Source organism: Mus musculus, chromosome 1, assembly GCF_000001635.26.
Source record: "Mus musculus strain C57BL/6J chromosome 1, GRCm38.p6 C57BL/6J".
NCBI classification, from domain to species: domain Eukaryota; kingdom Metazoa; phylum Chordata; class Mammalia; order Rodentia; family Muridae; genus Mus; species Mus musculus.
In genome coordinates this window covers 174,745,383-174,767,406 of record NC_000067.6, presented here as the reverse complement: position 1 = coordinate 174,767,406, position 22,024 = coordinate 174,745,383, and the positions used below count along the sequence as shown (strand labels likewise).

General features: G+C 39.6%; 1 protein-coding gene and 1 long non-coding RNA gene across 3 annotated transcripts in view; one reads left to right on the top strand and one right to left on the bottom strand.

Moving 5' to 3' along the window:
• Nucleotides 1-22,024, bottom strand: part of Fmn2 (formin 2) — a 320,978-nt gene that overhangs the window by 55,323 nt on the left and 243,631 nt on the right. The window lies entirely within an intron of this gene.
• On the top strand, nt 10,583-21,146 carry Gm51689. The gene is made up of 3 exons (XR_003948238.1): nt 10,583-10,676; nt 11,094-11,179; nt 20,886-21,146. It is a non-coding gene; the product is annotated as a predicted gene, 51689 (long non-coding RNA).

Sequence of the window (22,024 nt, the reverse complement as noted above, 5' to 3'; positions counted from 1 at the left end):
TATATGGCTTTTCTATTACAAACTAAAAATAAGTGATAGTCAATGAAGAGGGTAGATGGTATACCAAAGGTACCCTGGCATATGGAAGCAGAAGTAACAAAGAAAACTCCAAGAACCAGGCAGGCTCTTGTATGTTATGTGTGGCCAGAAAACTGAGCAAAGATTATTCCACAGAGGAGCCCAGAGGACCTACCATTCAGTATGGCCACCAGGAATGCAGTGGTCAAAGGGCCTCGATATAGCTGAACACAGTGGCTGGACCTCTCTGTAAGCCAAGGGTGTGGGGGATTGTTGGGCTCAGTGTAAGCTACTGAGACATAGGACTCTAATAAAGTAGGAGCCAAGAGGTAATGCTCAATGGCCAGAGCCTGGGAACCACACTTACCATAATCACTGAGGAAGCCAAGGACGCTGTGGATACGGTTAATAGAGCATGACATCCTTAGGGGCAAACAAATGTATTGCTCAATGCTTGAAACTTAGGAAAAAGGCAAGAGTAGAGGGTCAGGAGGCTAAGAGGGGTGACTCTGCTAGAAAATCCATGATTCATCAATTGGTTCTCAGAACTACGCTAATTTGGGTCCAGAATCCACTGACCTGACCGAAGGCTTCTAGTCCCTGTGAGGAAGGGCATGAAACACTGAAGCAAGAATAAAGTGAAATGGATCTGGGTAGATGCTTGAGGGGGGAAATGCTGGCTGCACAAGCACAAGGTCCTGAGTTTAATCTTCAGCACCCATGTGATAGCCAGGCACAGTGACCTGTCCCAGATCTGGTATGGCTCAGCCAGGGGATTCTGGAGCTCATTGTCTACCAGTCTAGGCAATGTGACAAGCCTCAGGGTCAGCATGAGTTTGTTACAGAACACAAGATAGATTGTGACTGTAAAAAAGTAGCTGAAGTTGACCTCTGTTCTGACTTACACACACACACACACACACACACACACACACACACACGCAATTTTAAAAGAATACACTATAAGTATTCTTCCAGTCCTTCCCCAAAGGGAGCTTATAGCCATGACTCTGATATTCCTACACGTTAGACAATAGGAAATATTCAGACATACTGAGGACCCTGGAACATGAGGGTACCCAGAGACACAACCATCCTGGTCATTTTACTCTTATGGGAACGCACAGGCTCAGGGGCAGGCAGAATCCAGACATGCAGGCAGCAGGGATAGCTTTCACAGGGGCAGAGAAAAGCTGACAGTAAAATTGTCAACGTGTTGTAACAAACACTGCCCTGAAAGAGCTGATAGGTACTTTTGGTGGCATCAGGCAAAGTAAAAATTTAGACAAATACCCAAAATGACACAGCACTTAAAATAAGATTAGTTCAAGAAGTTGGAACAACTTTGAATTTGGGAATATAAAACAAAAACACTGGAAAAATAAACAGAGCAAATGTCAGGACGTTTAGGAGACAGTGACATGTTTACCTTACTTGCCTTCTGATGTCTTTATGCGCCTTTAACTGTCTGGCAGGAGATGCAGACAGAATAAATCATGAGAGATAGAAAAATATTTAAACAAGTTTATCAAGTCACTCAAAAATAGTCAAGCTGGGTGTTGAGGTGGCATGTGCCTACAATTCCCTGCTGATGCAGGAGGATCACCATAAGTTCATAGCTAGCCTGGGCTGAAAGTGAGACTGTGTCAAAAAAAAGAAAGAAAAAAAGTCCAAAAAAAAAACAATAAACAAATACAGGCCCTTACACCTAACACAGGAACACAGTGTTCCAGTGAAATGATACAATAGACATGTATTGACAATTCTCAAGAACACAAGTCCTAAAATTACACAGAACCGTTTCTCTTGATGACGTTTTTATTCAACTAACAATGAAAAATGCACTTTTGAAAATCTTTTTTTTTAATATTTGGAAATTTAAAAGCACATGTCTATAGATATCCTGTGCAGCCCAGTGTGGAGGTAAGCACTTGTAATCCTAGCACTTGGGAGATGGAGGCAGGAGGATTGCAGGTTTGAAGTCAGATCCTGTGGCAGGGTGAGTTTCAGACTAGCCTAGACTACAGATTCTGCCTCAAAAGCAAACTCAAAACCAAACCCAGACATCAAAAACAAAACCAGAATGCATGTGTCAAATTCCTAACAGACTTTAGTGAAAGAACTACTGAATAATGTTTACTAGCAGAAACATAAGCTAATCTGGAAAAAAGGGTAGTAAAAAGAAAAATTCACTAAACATCATTAGTAGATCAATAAAACTTAATTGTTAGACTGTTATTGATTTTAAGTTTAAGATGATTATAAAAACACTGTCCTTATGGTATCTAGAAAGAGGAAGAAAAACAACACAACCACATTCTGTGTTAGGAAATGCCTGAATTAAGGATAACGACTTCTCAGATAAAATCTGAGAAATAAGAATTTGTAAAATACTTCAACAAAAATTGAGAAAAAAAGTTTTCTATCAAGTGAAAAATAGGAAAGCAAACTTATAAAAACTAAAAAAAAATTCAACACTTGAGCACATACCAATTTTCTAGGAATTAATAAAATATGCCAATAATCCAACAATTATAAAGAAAACTGATATATTACAAAGTTCTTTTTTAAAATGAGTATTAAATCAAGATAATAAAAAGGGAGTTGAGAGCTGCTGTGATGGCATAGCAGACAAGTGACTGTCACACAGGTTGATGAACTGAGTTTAATACATGGATGTCAGAGTAGCAGACAATAACTGATTCCACAAAGCTGTGTGGCCTCAACAGGTACATCAGGGCATATGAGTGCCCCATCACACACACACATTAATAATAATAAAAATGACAATAATAAATACATTTTAAAGGCTAGTTCTGCAGTTGTAGATTAATTAATATGTTTATAGAATTAAAGGACAAAATGGAAAGTTCTACAGTTATCCTTGAGGCTTACAGTAAAATCTACAAACCAACAATGACAAAAAAATTTGTTAACTTTAAAAATTTTTACTTTTATTATTGGATTTGACTTAATGCACTCTCCATGAGATGAAACCCAGACCAGACACTACTTGAGCGACCAAGAACCAGACACTAGGGTAAAAACAAATACTACTGTTTAAAACATAGCAACAAAAGGGCACCTAATGACATCCTGCTATACTCAGAGATCAGTGCCTTGCTAGGCCATCATCAGAGAAACTTCCTCCTGTGGCAGATGGGAACAAATACAGGAAGCCATAGCTAGACAATATGCAGAAAGTGAGAGAACATGTAATACTCAGCCCTAGATGGAATTTCTCTATCAAATACCTCCCCTCAGGGCTCAGGCAACACTACGGGGAAGAGTGTAAGAGCCAGATGGGATGGAAGTCATGGAGAAAACAAGCCCCTTTAGATGAACTTGAGCTAAGCTCATATGCACTTACAGAGACCAAAGCAGCAAGCACAGGACCTGTATATGTCTTCACCAGTTTCTGTGTTTATATTATGGCTTCCAGTTTAGTGATTTTATAGGATTCTAAGTGTACAAATGACTGGGTCTCTGATTCTTGTCCTTCTCTTAGGCTCTTTTCCTTCTGTTTACTAGATTTTACTTTTAAAATATGTTACCTTTCACAAATTTCGATGCTATGGAAGTTTGAAAAATGTCATTATTTTATGTATCAGTAAGAAAGATAGCTTAAGATGAAGACTCTTCATAATATAGGCCTCCCCATCCCAAACACACATGTATCATAAACCAGGATTGCAAAGGTTTCATGGAAAAGTAAACGAGAAAGCAAGCCATGGCTGAAAGGGAAAGTAAGGAAATTTACTTACTTATCTCAGCTCTGGCCCCAGTACACAGATGAAAACTTAAGAAATTCCCTTGAAGATCTGACTCATAAACCAGACCAAAAAATCCTGCAGGGCTTCCATCTGAACTCAATTACCAGATTTCATTAAAAACAAAAACAAAAAAACAAAAACAAAACGAAAGCAAAACAAAACAAAAAACAGATCCCGGCCTCCTAAGTAAAACATAACAAGAAAACAAAACAAACACGAGCCTCACACACAGCCCAAGCAAACAAACAAACTCTAGCAAAAGCAGAGGGTTTAATTTAACTTGTTACATTGCCTTCACTTGAATGGCACAACTCCTCTCTGGAGGAAGCTAATTTTAACTCAGGCACTAATTAATGCTAAGATTCATTCCATTCTAAGACACGTTTCATTTTCAGAGATGTTAAGTGCAACAAAATGTGCAACTCGGAATCGAAAACTCATAGGATCATGGGCACAGCAAATTGTTCCGTCTCAACAAAATATGAACATTGTATCAGACTATCCTAGGCGATTAGGGAAGTCACAATGGTTTTTAGGAAATTGGAGTCATGCAGACTAGGATTTTGGGCTACAAAGCAATTAACTGCAAATGAACAGATCTGATTGTAAACAAGACAAAGGAAACCAAGGTACTTGAAACAATCACAATGAACATACACACAAATGACTTCTTGCTCAAAGAAGCAAGTTAGAACTGAGCATTGATAAAATATATTTTAAATTTCAAAACTTGTGGGCTAGAAAGTAGAATTCAATTTAAATAATTTTATTTAGTTTTGTGTTGGAAGAGTCTAGATGTAGACAATGTCTTCCTCCTTCTCACAAGGTCTTAATGAAACTGAAGTTCACTTCTAATGAGGATACTCACCCTCAAAGGGTGTCTAGGGCTTATAGATAATGATTAAGGGGCTACAGGAAAGGACATGAATGACCCTAAAGTAGCTGTACCATGGCTGTATACAGACGGGTCTCTGCTATAACACTGCTACATCAGTATTCAACCTGTGGGGTCACAACACTTTGAGGGTTCAATGACCCTTTCAGAGGGGTGGCCAAAGACCACTGGAAATATCATATATTTACATTACGATTCATAATCCAATTCATCATTATAGTGATGAAGTAACAACAAAAATAATTTTGTGGTTGGGGCCATCTCAACCATAAGAACTGAATTAAAGGGTCTCAGCATTAGGAAGGTTGAGAACCACTGACGTACGTATCTGAGCCTCTCCCACTAGACCCAGATGACATGTGCAACCAGAACAAAATTGCATAGAAATGACTGAGAATCCTAGTGTCTGATATTCAGGAAAAAGCCACCTAGAAGAATATGTTAACAGCTCATAGGACTAGTCATGATGGACTCCCATAAGCAAGCATAGCTAATCTCATGAGCATGGCAGTTGCTTGACTCAAGAAGACAATGTTGGAATACACAGTATATGTATGAATTATGTCCATGAATGACCGGCTGAGCCTGTAGATGACTGAGGACAACTTTTGAGAGTTGGTTCTCTTCTTTCACCGTCTGGGTCCTAGAGACTGGACCCAGATAACCAGGTTTGGTATCAGGTTTCTTTACCTACTAAGCAATCTCAATGGAGAAAGTAGAACTCCAAAACAAAGTAATAGCTGTAAACATATTAAGAAAAGTTGAAAGTAAATGTTTTTCTTTTTTTATTTCTGATGCAACTGGTAAAAATCACAATATATCCAGACAAGTCATAGAATGAAAATATTACAATTGGAGCGATGGTTCTCTCTGACTCTGTTGCCTGTGTTTGGATCCCTTTCCACTAGCTGGGCTGGCTTCCTTGTCTGGCCTCAGTGGCAGAGGATGTGCATAGACCTGCTATGACTTGATATGCCACGGCAGGTTGGTACACACAGGGGCCTCCCTTTCTCTGAGGAGAAGGAGAGGGCAGAATGGGGAAGAGGGGTGTGGGAGGGAACTGGAACGAGAAGAGGGAGGGGGGATATAAAGGGAATGAATAAATTAATTAATGGGAAAAAATAATTTTACAGGGTAGAAAAATGTGAATTGGAAAGCAAATAAACCAATTTATTATAAAAGAATGGGGAATGACACATGGCCCTAAATAGCTGATTCTTTGAAATGATAAATTAAATAGACACATTTGCTAAAAAAAATGGCCATGAAAGAGTAGACACAGATATACATCAATATCAACAAAAGCGTACAGAAGAAGAGTTATCAAGAAAATGAATTAGACCAGAGACTGCTTTCTGTCCTTTGCTTGTTAAGTACTTATTTTATGGTATAATATCAGAAACATAAAAGGGATTATACGAAGACCTCAAACTTAGGAGGCAGAGGATCCTGGACTGTATGAGAACCATCCTCCTGTGCATCAATTCATTGTCTCTGGTGTTTACTCTGGATGCAATATGGCAGCTCTTTCATGGTCTTGCCCCTGTTAGCTCATTGCCAAGAAGGACTATAAAATAGAATTGTGTGCAAAAATAGACCCATACTCTCCTAAGACGCTTTTGCTAGAGGATGTATATATGTGTGTGTATGCATATATATATATATATATATATATAATCATAATGAGAATTGAGACTAAGATGAGCAGGATATCCAGACTGAACGGAACAAAGGACAAGATACATAAATGCATAATGAGACAGAAGACAGTAAAGCTTTCCTCTCACAGACTTAATGTTTGAATTTGGGGCTAAGAAAACTGGGTTTGAAGCTGAGGAAGAACACAGGTTGAGGAGGTTGGAGAAGCCATAAAGTAAAAGTAGTTTGGGGAAACGTGTGTCTCTAACAAGGTACCTGGCAAGGCTGTGTTGCTGATGCTGTTTGTTGTAGGTGATGCTCATAGAGTAGCCATCAGGTCCGCACTAATTCCTCACACGTTCCTAGCTCATTGTTCTGCAGGTGCCCAGCCTACTGCTCTAAATGGACAGTTATGCTACATTAGCGCATCCTGTTTCTTAAGGAGACCATGACATTTCTACTGCCACACTTTCATTTTAGGGTATAATGCCCACGGAGTACAGAGGAATGGTCAAGTTCTAATACAATACAGATTTATCATTAGTTTTAAACATCTTCACTGCCACGGGGCCTGGGATACAGATGATTTTGTGTGAGTGTCAGCATGAGTATGCAGTGTGCTCGTGGTTATAAGAAGTCCAGATAAACTTTCATTACAACAGATAACCTCCAGTTTAAGATCCTAATAAACTATAGTCCTGAACAACAGACTCAACTTACAAATATTCTCCTGTTGCTTTTGTCCCTTAGATTTTCATAGACACAAAGGTAATGATGATATTTAAATTGCCAGATAGGATCTATAAGGGAGTACACAATTTACAAAGTGTCGAACATATATGGCTAGGTTTATTGTCACATGACTATTGGGTGTAGAACAGAGTCACGAGAAAAGACCTATCACTACTTGCCAAAAATAATATGAAACATCTCTACAAATACCCATATTTCAGTCATTAGGGTTTAAAAATTTATAATCAAATCCTAGATTGGGCAACAGACCATTGCTCACTTCATAATCAGCTTTTAAGAAAGCCAGGATTCATTTCCTGGCAGGGTACCACTTCACTCCCTGATACTGGAGAAGTCATTTGTCAGGAGTGACATTCTCTTTCTCCATTCCCTCACCTGTAACATGGGCACTACAAAACGGCCCAACCCACTCATTAGAAGTTGAGAGACCTAGTTGACTCAAGTCTCAAGACCTCTTCCAGCCCTCCTTTTGGACCAGACACAATTAGTATAGAAGACACATTCACAATTAGAAATATGTGACAAAACTCCTTTCCCAGATAACATGGCTCATCAGGACTATGGCTATCCGGAGTCAAATTCTTCCCTGATGCCAGTTCAGAGCTGTGAGACCAGAGAAGGAAAATAATAACACGCCAATAAGATTTGGCATTTATAAATGTACTTTCAGTGCTTGGATAAATCTTCGCTTCACTGGCCCAACAGTATTTGTAAGATATTCCTGGCATGTGGAAAGCTGCACAGCTCTGTCATACGGAGAGAAATACCTTCTTCATAAGAGCGAGCAAGGCGTCTCACAACAGCTGTTGAGGTGAAAAGCAAGCACTAAAGGGAGCTATTTGCAGGCTAACTGGATTCTTTAACATCCTGAAATTTTTGAGGAGATGAAAGCAGTTTATAACAGGAGGGGGGAATGACTCTACTTCTAGTTCACGTCTATAAGACTATTCTCTACAAGTACCAAACATAAAAGGTCCAAGTCGCCATGGAGATGTCATTGTAAGGGAACTTGTAATTTGTATCTGACTTGTAACTCTGATAGGTCTCCTATAGTCTATTGTCTCCCCTTAAGTCCTCTAACCATCTGCTTTTCTATTCTCTTTCACCTAGGAAACCATGTCCTTCTCCCATAGAAATGTAAGATCAATAGCAACCAACCAGACACCTCAGAGCTTCCAGGGTCTAAACAACGGAGGGACCCATGCATAGCTCCAGCTGCATATGTAGCAGAGGATGATCTTATCTGACATCAATGAGAGAGGAGCTCCTTGACCCTGTGAAGGTGCAATGCCCCAGCATAGGGAGGTGAGGCAGGAATGGGTGGGTGGGTTAGGGAGCACCTACCTAGAAGCAGAGGGGAGGGTTGGTAGTATAGGGGGGTTTTGAGGGGAAACTTGGAGGATAACATTTAAAATGCAAATAAAATAACCAATAATAAAAAACAGAAGATCTAGAAGGAGATGAGTGAGCAGTGGGGGCAGGATAAGAGAAGGTAACAAGAAGGGGAAGTGATGAAATAAATGAGATACATCTCAGTTGTGTTTCCTGTAGTGTTGATAACATGTTCTGAAAAGCAGCATGAGGGAGAAAGAGTTATGCTGGATCTGGGCTCAAGGGTCCAGTCCCTCATGGTAGGGAAGTCTGGCGACGGGGTGTGAGGCAGCTGGTCAGGTTGCACTCATCACCTAGAGATGGACAATGACAGATTCTTATGCTCAGCTCGTCTACTCCTTTTTACACAATTCATGACCCAAGTAGGGACCAGTGCTGCTCACATCAATTAGCATTAGCATGGCTAGAGCCTAACCTAATCCAGTCCCTACAGGGTGTGCTTGTAGGCTTGTCCCAAGGTAATCCACACAAATGTGATAAAAAAATAGGCCATTCTGTGTCTCCTTTTATCCCTCTTATAAATGGTTCTTCAGCCTCAGAATTTCTGTTTTTTCTTCCATCTACTAGTGTATCTCCTGACTCAATGACTCAAAATAGACCAAAGTACAAATAAAATAGATTTTGATACGAACGTCCATTGTCTTCTTACATGCAAACCAATGGCTGTGTTTCTGGGTATATGCTCTCATTAGTCAGATTCCTGGAATGAACCATCTACCAGGATTTCTTCTTTTTATTTCAAACTGACATCCTGTTACATAATCCCTATCTTCTACTAGTAAATCAAATGAGGTAGGTTTTGAACTTAGAGTTTAGGCCACTGACCATCTGAAGACATCACCTCCTTTAAATGATCTCCAACATCCCTGCAGCATCATTACGGCTTGCTTATAATGATGTCACACCATCCTACACCCAAGCTTGGCTCCCAAGCACTGAAGCAAGCACTCGGCACTTCAACTTGTTTGGTTATACACAGCTCAAGGATCTTATTTCACCTCTCTCCACGTTTCTTTCACAACTATATATAACATTAGCCACTAATATCCAAAATCCAGGCTATCTCCATTATTGAACAGGAGGAGGTGAGGATCCAAAAGGAGAAACACAACGTGAAATGAAGTGTTTAGCAGGGTGAGGCCCTCAGGCCCAAGGAGGGACATAAGTGCTTTCAAGAGAGGCAATAAACACAGCGAGGCAAAACCCATGCAGCATGTGACTATCGGGAAGAAGAATGCTGGTAGGCTTTGCACCAACAACCCAGGAAAGGAGAAGACACTGGAACCATGCTGTTCCTGTTCTGAGAGAAAATTCGGTTCATGCAGGACTCTGTCAGAACAAACTATCTACGGTCAGAAAAGGGAAAACTGTGGACTTCCTCTTGAAAATACTGTTCTTATTCTATAACATCAGCCCTAGAAAGCCCTCCTAATTGAACACTGCAATATAAAGATATTTGAATCCGTGTGACTGCATAAGAGCTAAGGAGAAAGGTAAGTTCACATCTCCCACCATCCTAAGCGGCAGACTGTGGCTGAAGGGAGGCCCTGCAACAGCTTGCAGAGCTAGCAGAGAGGGCAAGGAGGTGCCCCGCTGCACACCAGTTCTACTGAGTTGTCGACTTTTCTCTATATCTACACCTAAAAATTTTCTTGATTGACAATCCCATGCATTTATAGTGAATTTAAGGCATTTCCACCACCATCCCTCTGTGCCTCCCTCTCCACTGCAGCCCTTTTCTCAGCAAGCTGACTTCACCTTTCCTTTGTGTGGCCCACTGAGTTTAATTTGAGGTCATTGCCTGAGTAAGGGTGAGGGGTTACTTAATAAAAATTAATATAAAAAATGCTGGGTGGTGGCGATATATGCCTTTGATTCCAGCATGTGGGAGGCAGAGGCAGGTAGATCTGTATGAGTTTGTCTAGCCTGGTCTACCCAGCAAGTTTCAGGAAAGCCAGGGCTACATAGGAAAACCTTGTCTCAAAAATGCCAAAATAACAACTACACCAAGTGTGTAATGAATTAGAGAGGACGAACTCTTAGGAGGAGATGAGTGGCTAACGAGAAGCCTGGAAAAACTTGAACTGATTGGATGATTCTTTCCTCCGCAGTGTTACTCAGAAGACCAAAAGACAATGAATCATTTCAAAATAAACTACCAAAATAGAAACAAGCATCAACAGTCCCGTGGCTAAGACGCTGGCAAGGTTCGTCCCCATTTTAAATACGACCAGTATTTCCCAATATAACTGTTCAGTTACTTTTAATTTCAAAGTTTATTTCCTTCATTTGTTTGGAGTTTATGTGGCTGGTAGACTGAGGTAAAAACCCAGAAATCCACTTGAACATTTAGTATGACCTTATTCTACCAACTTGCACTTCGCCTGTAGGATCTGAAAACCCATCTCTTATTATTTCAAAATATCTTGGGTTTTCCTGCTGTTATTTTTCATCAATGTTTTTAAAGCGTTTAAACTTCTCTAAGGAGGAAGTAAAAAAAATATTAACAGGAATACTTTATTTCTGTTGTGGGAGACACAACTCCCTTTGTTTCAGGATGGAGTTAAGAAATAGCAAAGAAAAAAAAATGCCAGTATCTTTTAACGTCTATTTTTCTTTAACAGATAACAATAAATACTCATCCTCCGATTTATGTATAATTGCCTGAGAGACAAGAGTTCTATCATTTTATATTTCTCCACATGTGTAGGTATGTGCAGTATGTATGCTATGTATGCATCTGACTTGTGTAAGTGTGTATGTATGTGTTTTTATATGTGTGTTTCTGTTTATGTGTGTGTGTGTTTATGCACATGTATGGGTGTTTGCCTGTGTCTATGTACATCTTGTCAAGTGCTTCCTGAACCATCTTTCTGGTCCAATATCCATCCATTTAATGACTAAATTCATTAGTCATTCTATTCTGTACTCCATACTAAGCATTATGCCTTAATTTAGGTATCACGTATAAACACTAAAATTAAATATTCTCTGAATATTAATTAGTGGGCTTGGGGGATCAGGACATTGACATGGCTAATTGTTTATGCATATTTACTTTTTTGATATTTGCATATAAAACTTTTACAGCTATATATCTCCTCATGCTCTGAATATATTGTGACCTTCACAATATATGCATATTCATGCAAGTAGTAAATTATGAGAACATGCAGCTGTTGGCCAACGTGATTTATAGCAGCTTTGGAAACCAGTAGACATTGTTCACACTGAACACCTCACTACTCGTTTCCTCTATGACCTGGTAGGTCTACTGATAACATAAAATGTAACATACATCATGGAGCTTAACATACATGTTACAAACCCTGAATGGCTGTGCATGCCTGTGCAGGCTACTAGAGTAGACACACAAGAGATTCACATTAGCAATTTAAGCCTGAAAGGCACCAAGACAGAATACTGGAGCTGGGGCTGTAGCTCATTGAAGAAAGGTTTGGGTAGCATGTGCAAAGGCTTGGCTTTGATTGACACAGGGCAAAAAACCATAGGGATTTAGCATTTCTTAGAATAGTCTGAAAGGGAAATACTTTATAGCTGGTTCTTTTTATATCCTGCTCTTCAAATGCTGGGATACTGGTGTGCAACATCAGTATCTTTTCAAAGAGTATGAAAGTGTAGAATGTGACAAGCAAAAATGTATATAATAGACTGTTTTAATGAGTTTGAAATTCAGTGAGCTTACATCTGAGTAGAAGGCTTAGCTACTTAAGTAGCAGAGTTCACAAAAACTTATATTCGTTTTCTTCCCTCCTCTTCCTCCTCTTTTTTTTTTTTAAACTGAGTCTCACGTAGCCCAGTTGTCCCCAAACATGTTACAGAGGCAAAGATGACCTAATGCTTTCAATCCTCCTGCCTTCATCTCTCAAATTCTGGGATTACATACAAGTGTACCACAAAAGCCACCTTCACAAAACACACGTTTGAAGTCAAATGAAGAGATTTTAGAATACCGACTTCTCAGGCTAGGAACAGATTCCACATTATTCAGGAGAAGCAGTATAGCTATGTTGTATGAGTTTCTAAATAGTCATCAGGCGTGGCCGCCCGCACCTTTACTGGTTGAGTCATACCAAGGGCCCTCAATGCTTACTTTCCTGGATCTATATTAAGTTCTCAACATCATGACTACAAAATAAACTATATTTACAATATTAATTCACCTACATCCCATTATCACTAATTAATCAAATAGAAAATAAAACTTGAAATCGTGACGTCTAACTTTAGGCAATGATTTAAAGCATGAGGGTGATGCTCAACTAAGGCTCATTTACAGCACTCAGTAAAAAAAACAATTGGGACATCTGGTAATTTCTGTCCTTTTTCAAGTCTTCAAGGTGAATTCAAGCTCTGATTTGTTCAGCATATCTTCCCCTTTTTTCCTTAATTTATTGAAATTATTTTTATCTCAGTTATTTGCATTGTCTTATTTATCCTGCACTCTTTCTGGAGGGCCTTGACTGGAGTTGCCCAAGGATCTTGGATCTCTTGGCCACCCTTCTCATGTGTTTTGTAGACTGATTCTTACACCGTGTCAAATAGTCTAAAGGTCTAAACTTATAGAGCCATCACATCAAATGATTCTAATCCACTCATATTTTCCTTCTCCCAATTCTACTAGCAATGTGGCGACTAGAGCCAAAAAAAAAAAAAAAAAGGACTTTATAGATTATGTTGTAAGGTTATATTTTCATAACACTGTAAGAACTCTCACTTACTTTGGGAACTGTTTTGGTGAGTTAAATAATATACAACAGGGTTTGGCAATCTACTGGATGTAGCATGCAAAACTTGCATCCATTCACACTAATCTAGGGTTTCCTGTGTCAATAATAACCCCTCACTTTCAAAAATCACTACAGATGCAAATTTCTGTGCCACAGTATTACCAGAGGGCTTAAAAACATATTTTCACTCCAAATATGCTAATGTTTCTCCTTAGGAGACTGTGTGAGAGAGAATGGGAACCTGACCTTGATCTCACGCAGGAAATTGCTGTTTGAAATGTAGAAATATGCAGGCTGTTTGAGGGGGAGAAACCTGTGTTGACAGGACACTTACTGCCCTGTTTGTTTTTGTTTTAAGTACAGCATCTGCATGATCATGTTGAATTCTCACAACAAATGAAGAAAACTGAGCAAGGAAAGATGAGGAGGCCTGCCACAGGTCAAGGGATCATGGCCATCTTCCTGTTGGGTGTTTGTTGTTAAAATTTCCAACCCCAAGAAGCCCTTATAAAAAAACACAAAATCCAGTTGTTATAATTATAAGCTATATGCCTGGATTGGGCATATCTATCACTATACTAATATATTCTCCAGCTATATGCCTCCTTGCTACTTGTGGTTTCTCCTGAACATGCAGTTCTAGTCCATCACAGCTTCCTACTCCTCTTCCTCAGTTCTCTTCCTTTCGACCTGTCATCACTCTCAAACATCCAGTCCCACCTTTCCCCTCCACTGCCCAATCACTGGCTCTAGCCTTTGTTGACCAGTAAAATGGTTCACATGAGATCACCTGAGTATGTGATGGGCTGATGGACTGCTCCTGGAGGGCTCCCCCTCTTGAGGAAGAAGAAACATCAGAATACAAACAGTACCAGGCCAACCCACTACTGGTGTTGGTAGAATATTTGGTAATTTCTCTCCCTTCCTTCTTATTTCAACTCTTCAAGGTGAATGTAGTCATAGCTTTTATTGATCAAAGACAACAACTACATTGTCTTTCATACAGTGAGAAAAATAAGTTACTGTCTTTAAGCTACACATAGAAAAGACATTCATGCAATGAGATGTGGAAATGAGATGACTTAAGAATTTGATGATGTTAAAGTTCTCCCAGTGAAACTAGAATTCATGTTATAAAGGGCCTCTCAGTATTTTCAGCATGTGATTGCCATTCAAGATGGAACACCATAGGTCTTCTTGTTTTATTGACCCTTTCTTTCTGTTCCACATTTCTCCACAAAGGTTGGCATATTATTATTTTTCTTCTTTATTGTGTGCTTGCCTCACATTGCCCAGCCTAAGTTAGCCACAATATTTCAGGAGTTTAGACCACCCAACCAGGACTTTACAGTGATGTCCACAGGAAAACTTGGACTTCAGTCCTTAGTGGCTATTGACAATTACTATATGCCAAGTAGCACTATGTTGTTTGTGGTTTAAAGATGAAAAGATGGGGAAGGGGGGTTTCAATAACTTTCTCTGAGTGTGACAATATAGTTTTAAAGGTAAAACTAGGATTTCAACATCCATCATTCATGCCAGAATTTGAACTTAACCCCTACAATCATAACTTGCCATGGTGGGGTCATTGGTCTGACAGTCAGCCTGGGTTCTACCTTTTTGAGGCTGCATATCTTTACTTTCGATCCTGTAAGCCTCCAGTAATGCTTTGTGGCTGCAAGCTAGTTTAACATACTTTTTAACCAAACGTGGAGTCATTTAAATTACCATCTATTAAACAACATTCTAACTTCCCTGGTGAAATGTCTGTCTACATGAAATTATCTATAACTGCTGCAATTTTTTTATGCTTCATGCTCCACCTGCTGAGAAAATAAATTCACAGTAACCTTGGACTGTTTTCTTGGACTACTTTTATTTCACCAGCTTCCTTCCTTCTTCTGGAATTGCTACCTTGCTGGAAGCATGGCTTCTCAAGTTGTACACCCTAATGAACTGTTTTATTATGCTTAAATACACCTGACAACTTCGGTTATTAATCTCCATACTTCTATTTCTACTATCTATTTCTTTTTAAAAATGAAACTGGTAAGATTGTATCCCACTTCTTTCTTGCCTTAACTTGCCCCCTTTCTAACACTAACCACATGTACGTCAAAGCACAGTGATTAGAATCTCCATAAAAGCATAGCGATTTGATGACTATTTTTCTTGTTTTTTAGAAGGAATATGTTCAGGAGTTTTAAGCTTTATCACTGTGGAGCCTTCTAGAAATTGTTTTGTTGTTTAGACCTCTAACTATTTTTCAGTAGTGGAGAATGAAAGGACTTGAGTCCATGAAACTGGCCATTTCTTAATATAAATCCATAAAAAGCAAAGCATCTTCAATGAATTCTCCTATATAATTTTTATCTACAATTAGGGGGAGGTCAGAGGGACTAACATTCTCGGGAGCAGACAGTACTGAAATCTTTCTATTTAGAGTGCATAAAAGCTGAAAGCAAGAACATTTCATCTTCATCCCCCTGCCTCAAAAGCCACAGAACCTGCAGAGGGAGCCACTGTTCTCACAAAGATTAAAAAAAAAAAAAAAAAAAAAAAAAAAAAAAAAGATGTGGACACAAAAGGCAGTCAGTTTCTAAAGGGCTGAACCTAGAAGATACCACATGGCCTGAAGGTAAAGCGATAGGATATAAAGATTTCTACCATTTCTCCAGGAAGCCTTTAGCTTCTCCTCTTGGGTCTCTGGACAGTAAATCTTCTGGCATGATTTGAAGTAGTTAACTAAAAAATCCAAATTGGGAAGTAAACTCCAACTTCTCTTGACTTTATCAATATTGTGAAGGGAATGATGTCATTGTTTGGGGGTTCTGCAAAGACATTCCATGTTGCTTCAGTTTTAATGCCAGGCTGGAGCCTGCACTGTCTGCCAGCATCAGCAGATAAACAAGACCTGTAGTCTTTCTATTCATCTCTGGATAGTTACTCAGAAAGATTCTGGAAAATATGCCTATTAGGAACTAAACATTTCAGTTTTCATTTCATCCTCGTGCCAGAAGTCCATTCCTTGGATAAACACTTTACAAACGGACACTCTAAAAGTCACCAAACATGATAAAGTATGTGTGCATCAGTCAGGGCTGATTAAATATTTTCTCTGCCATGATGAATGAATACTTCTATACTATATGAAACCTTTGGAAGTAATAGCTCTCCCACTTCTCTCACCATTTTTTTTATTGCTTTGTCTTTATTTTGCATGAAAGATTATTTTTCCATTTCGACTTATTTGTTATGCAATCTTGGCTTTGGTAAAATATCACTCCAGGGATACTACATGAAGAAGTAGTATTTAGTTTTAAAATGTGTGAATTAAAATTCCTTTTAAGATATGCTTTTTTTTTTCTCTAAACTATTGCTTGCTTTGGATCACTGGTTGCTTCCAGTGTCTTTGTTTACATTTAAATAAAATATGACAGGAGGAAGAATCTACCATATTATCTTTAAGACAGGGTTGTGGAGCATAGTGGCACACATATTGGCTCCAATCCCTGTACAAAGAATTGTAAGGCAGGCGGCTCAGGAGTTTAAAACTAGTCTGGGCTAAATAGCAAAAATCCTGTCCCCTAATTCTTACAATGAATTTTAAAAGATTCTTTGATGCAGTTCAAGTAAATAATCAGCTATGCAGTCAAAGCTTTGTAACATAATAATGCTAAAAGACCTTGACACATTGCTTCAGTACCACTGTGATAATGGATTTTTATCCCTCTTTAAATTCCTTGACAATTTCATACATATAGTCAATATATCTAAGTCTTACTCACCCCTTACCTTCTTGTCTCTCCTCACTCCCTGCTCATGCCACTCTTCATAGCTATTCCCCCTTCCTACGTTCATATGATTTTATGTGTGCAGAGCTCAAACAGGTCCCCACAGCTTCTGTGATCCTGACTACAAGGGCCAGGCCATGTCAGATCCAGAAAGCACCATGTCATAGCACTTCTCCCCATAATCTAGTTCTGATCACCTTACTGTTCCTTTAACAAATTCTTTATTGTCTTATAGGGAGAAAATTAGCTATAGGGGACAAGGGTATGGCAAGTGAAGAGCACAGGACTAATGTGCTTAGAAAGTGGGGGTCAATGCTGAACACAGGGAGGGAGAACGCAGCACTGATTGGCTACAGTTACTCTATGTTTTTAGCACCCTGAAGTAAGAGACTTCCATCCTGAAACATTCTATCCTAAAAGTTTGAGGAGCTTGGCAAGAGGGCTCAATGGGTAAGGCATTTACTGCCAAGCCTGACAACTCGAGTTTGAGCCCCAGGATCCATGTGACAAAAGGAGAGAACCAACTCCCACAAGTTGTCCTCAGATTTCTTTAAGTGGGTGTGGCACTTGTGCATCCATAGACATTGCCTAGACATGCTCTCTCTCTCTCTCTCTCTCTCTCTCTCTCTCTCTCTCTCTCTCTCTCTCCTCGTTTCCCCTCCAAAAATCCTGTAACCCCTCCCCCTTCCCCTGCTTGCTTTCTCCTTCAGACATCTGAAGCTGGACTCAGCAATTCTGATTACTTGGAAATGGCAGTCATTTCTAAAATCAAACCTGCTACCAGGCTGTCATGGGGTCATTCAGAAAACATAAACTAACTCGTATTCAGCATTCACTGTACAACTCAGATTTAAAGAAAATACACAAATAAACTAGGAATTAAGCAGAAAATTCCTTTGTTTAAGAGGCTTTCAATACATTCACAGAAATGACAATGGCCTAGTGTATTTTCTGTCTCAAGGTTAGAAATGGCTGATAGAAGGCCTGGGAATGAAGACAAAGTTTGTGAGTCCAAATTTACATAAACAGACCAAGTAGAATTTGTTTATTCCAGATCTTACCCCTAGGATGGATGCGATTTTTCTTATGATAATGTGATATATAGAAAATGACAAGAATAAAGATTTAAAAACATAGAAAGATGATGAGACAGTGTAAGTTTAAATGAATACAACTTCTTGGCTCACCTTTTCATCAGCCATATTGAGTGAACTGACATGTCTAGTACACAGATGTAATGAGTATTACACAGTTTTATTTCAGTTTTAGCTGACTTCCTCAGAGGTGGGGGTGGGGGGCACAATTTAAGAACACAAAGTAGTGTCCTAAAAGACCAAGGCTTGGAGTTCTACTGATGTGTATACAGACAGTGAGCACATTATAGGATCCACTAATGGGGGTAGCAGGTAGCAGGGTCAAGGATACAGCTAGTGCTTCACAGTTACACACAAAGGAGACTCCGGACTTTAGAATCTGGTTAAAAACAACGGACTACTCCCCCGTCAGCCTGAGAGGATTCAGTCAACCTGACTGAGTGGCATTCTTGGCACACCAGGCAGAAACATTTCTCCTGGCTTACAAGCAATTCTTACAGAAGTAGGAGCTTAGTTCATGCTGGCAAACATGGGTCACGGAGAGTAAATATTGTGAGATTTTTATTTTTAAGTCTGGCATCCTGGGAGTTCTCAGAGTCAGAATTGCTCAGCCAAAGGTTGGTGAGAGGTTATATGGCTTGCGACATGCAGTGAAGGATCCCAAGGCAGATTGGAGAATGTTTCTGTCTGTTCTAGCCTGGTCTGTGGTTCATGAGAAGAGTCTATGAAGGGACTCTAGGCAGCCAGAGCATGGCAAACATGGCTCTGGCAGGCTATTGCCCTTCTTCCACATTCCCTTTGCCTTACTTTAAAACTAAAAAACAAACAAACAAACAAACAAACAACAACAACAACAAAACCCATTAGATTACATTCTAAAGCCAGCCATTAAGGTCTATTCCCTTATTTGGCCACTTCCACCCCAAGAGGCTCCAGGTCTAGCCATGGAGGTATTGGCATTCAGCAGTCAAAAGCTCCCTTGTTTTGCCTAAGTAATATGCTCAATTAGAAGTAAGCACCTCATGCTAGCATGGGGTTTGCCTTTCACCTTTATAAACTGCTTGCCATTTTTCTAGGGGCCATGTCTGTCTCCCCTCGATCCAAAGGCAGTCCTTTGTTTTCTCTCCTGGACAAATACTCCTCCCTTTCTCCCTCCCCATTCTCACGTTTCCTCTGTCTGCTGCCTTTGTCTCTTATCCCCTGGCCTTTGTTCCTTTGGGGCAAATAAACCTCCTTTATGCTGAGAACTTGGTCTTGGGGGTCCTGAGCCAATATCGATCCTTTAAAGAGTACATACAGGTTTCTAAACCTCCAGAGTTAACTGTGATACCCAAATGATCCTTCTTGGATTTCTCTATCCATTAGTCTTTCTGTTAAACTTTTGAGAGGTTGGCTGCCATGTATTATGCTGCATCATGGGATACAAGAATGTTCCTGAGTGTTTCTTTGCCAAGACCTCCATTTTATTTTTCATTGACAAAGCCTTTAGACTTGGAATTCTCCCAGTCTTACTCTAAATACAGCTAATTCTCTTAGGCAGAGCAATGAGAAGACAGTAGCTCACTTCTTCCAGAATGATACTTGCAAGTAGAACCTAAAGTGTATAGTCTCTAGCCTCTTTGTGGTCTATTTATGTAACCATATTGGTGAGTGTGTGTGTGTGTGTGTGTGTGTGTGCGTGTATGTGTGTGTTTATGTGTGTGAAAGTGTGCATATGTTTGTAGGTATGTATCTGTATGTTTATATGAAAGCTGGAGGGTAACATTTGAGTATTTTTCTCTCTAATTTTCCACTTTAGTTTTTAAAACAGGGTCTCTTTCTGAACCTGAAAGTCAGTTATTTATCAAAATGAGCTGGCCTGTAAGCTCGAGGAGACCCTCCTACCTGCATTCCCAGCTCTGGAACTATAGGTATGCAGTGCCATGATCAGCTTCTGCATGGTAGCTAGGGAGCCAAACTCAGCATGATTGTGAAGCAAGCACCTCAATGAGTGACCTACCTCCCAGGCTCTACTACTATATGGTTTTTAGTCTCTAATGATGATAATAATATAACAGTAACACAGAAGCATCTATCAATCACTTACCAAGTACTAAAGCACCTGTCAGGGACCATGCCACTCAGTCTTCTTTAACAACAGTAAATACTGACAGTTTTAATCCTAGTTTAAGGTATAGAGCGATGGAAAGTAACAGGCCTGGCTCAAAATCAAAGGCCCCTAGAAGGGCTATGTTGTTGTTCTTCACAGAGCTACTGTTGGTCACTGTCCAGCCTATGTAGTAATGCTGGTGAAATGGCATAAAGAAACATTCTGGGGTGGTGTGGAGGGTATTAAATGTTTTAGATAATCCATTACTTATTTTCATTTCTAAACATCAAAATTGCTGTACTACTAAGCATTTTATCATAAGTATTTACATTGAATTTGTGGTTGATACAAATTATGTCTTCACTTCAGCTTTTTCCTTCGAACTTGACAATTCTTTAATCAGCCTGCCTAGCACAGCACCTCCGCAGCTTCCGAGGGTGTGCTCCCTGCACAGAGGCTGTTAAGAACTTGCCTGGTAAAGGAACGACAAGGAATTTATTCAATAAAATCCTTTCCTGAGAATACACGGAGTCTCTCCCGAGCGTGACCGCTAGTTGGACTATTTCCTTGGGTGGGTTATGATCTCTAGCTGGGATTGAGACACCAGCCTCGTTGTGACGGCAGGTGTGAGATGTGGTTACCACTTCCTTCACTAGACTTTAAGGAAAGCATATTTCTCTTTATACAGGGTTGGGCCCAATCCCATCAGCTGAAGCCTGTATACTGAGGAGCAGGAAGGAATTCTGTCCCCACCAATCAGGAAGGAATTCTGTCTCCAAACTGATGTTAGACTCGAAGCTGCAACATCAGCTCCTTTAGGTTTGCCTGGTTAATTTTAGACTTGCTAGCTTCTACAAGCATGTGAAACAGTTTTAGAAGTTACTCTCCCAGCCTCTCCCTTATTTTCATCACATTTCTCCCCCATCTCATTTCTCTTTCTCTCTTTTTCCCTCCCTCCTTTTTCTCCCCACTTCTCTGTAGATACATTTTCTTTGTCTTTCTTTTTATTAGTCAGACTTTTTCATAGAAAAAAAAATGTTTTCTCCTAGAGAATGACTAAGAGCAGAGAGGAAGAGACAGTGAAGACAGAGAAATGGAGACTCCTGAGGAATTTTTTTCCTAACCATGACCCTGACTGCAAATCTTCATTCTAAAAGTGCAGGTCACTCAAGGAAACTCAAGGATTTCTCTGTGGGATTCTTTTGTATATTGAAATGGAAAATTCCTATCACTAAACTTTTCAACCTCGATTCTTGAAACAAGTTTCCTGAGGATGTCTGAGTAAGATGGTGGATTAGAAGCTGCCAGCATGGTTTGGGCAAAGAAAAATCAGAATATGAAAAAAAAAATACACAGAAAGATAGGGTGGAGCTTTGGAAGTCCAAAAGGGACAGAGAAGAGAGATAAAAAATGCATAGAGCAAGAAGAAGAGAAGAATCACGGGGAAGCCTCAAATAAAACCAGTGATGTTCTCTTTATCTCTTCTGCAAACTGAGCTTCAAAGAGAAGGCTATTCAATAAAATGATCCCTCAAATAACACAGGAAAAATATGTGGACAAGAGGGACTGCACGTGTAATGTAAACACAGAAAGCAAGGAAGCATGACTAAAATACTGTAACTCTTTAGCTCCTGAATTAAAAAAGGCCAAGTGGATAAAAGGGTTTAAGAGTTGTAAGTGTCAAAGTGATCTACAACCTCAAAGAAATCAAAAATACGTGGATGGACAAACAGGCATAATCAATCCATGACTTGGAGAGAAAAGCCAAAAATAGAAAGTCTGCAGCATGGATGAAACATATCCAGTGCCAAAAAGAGAATCATCAAG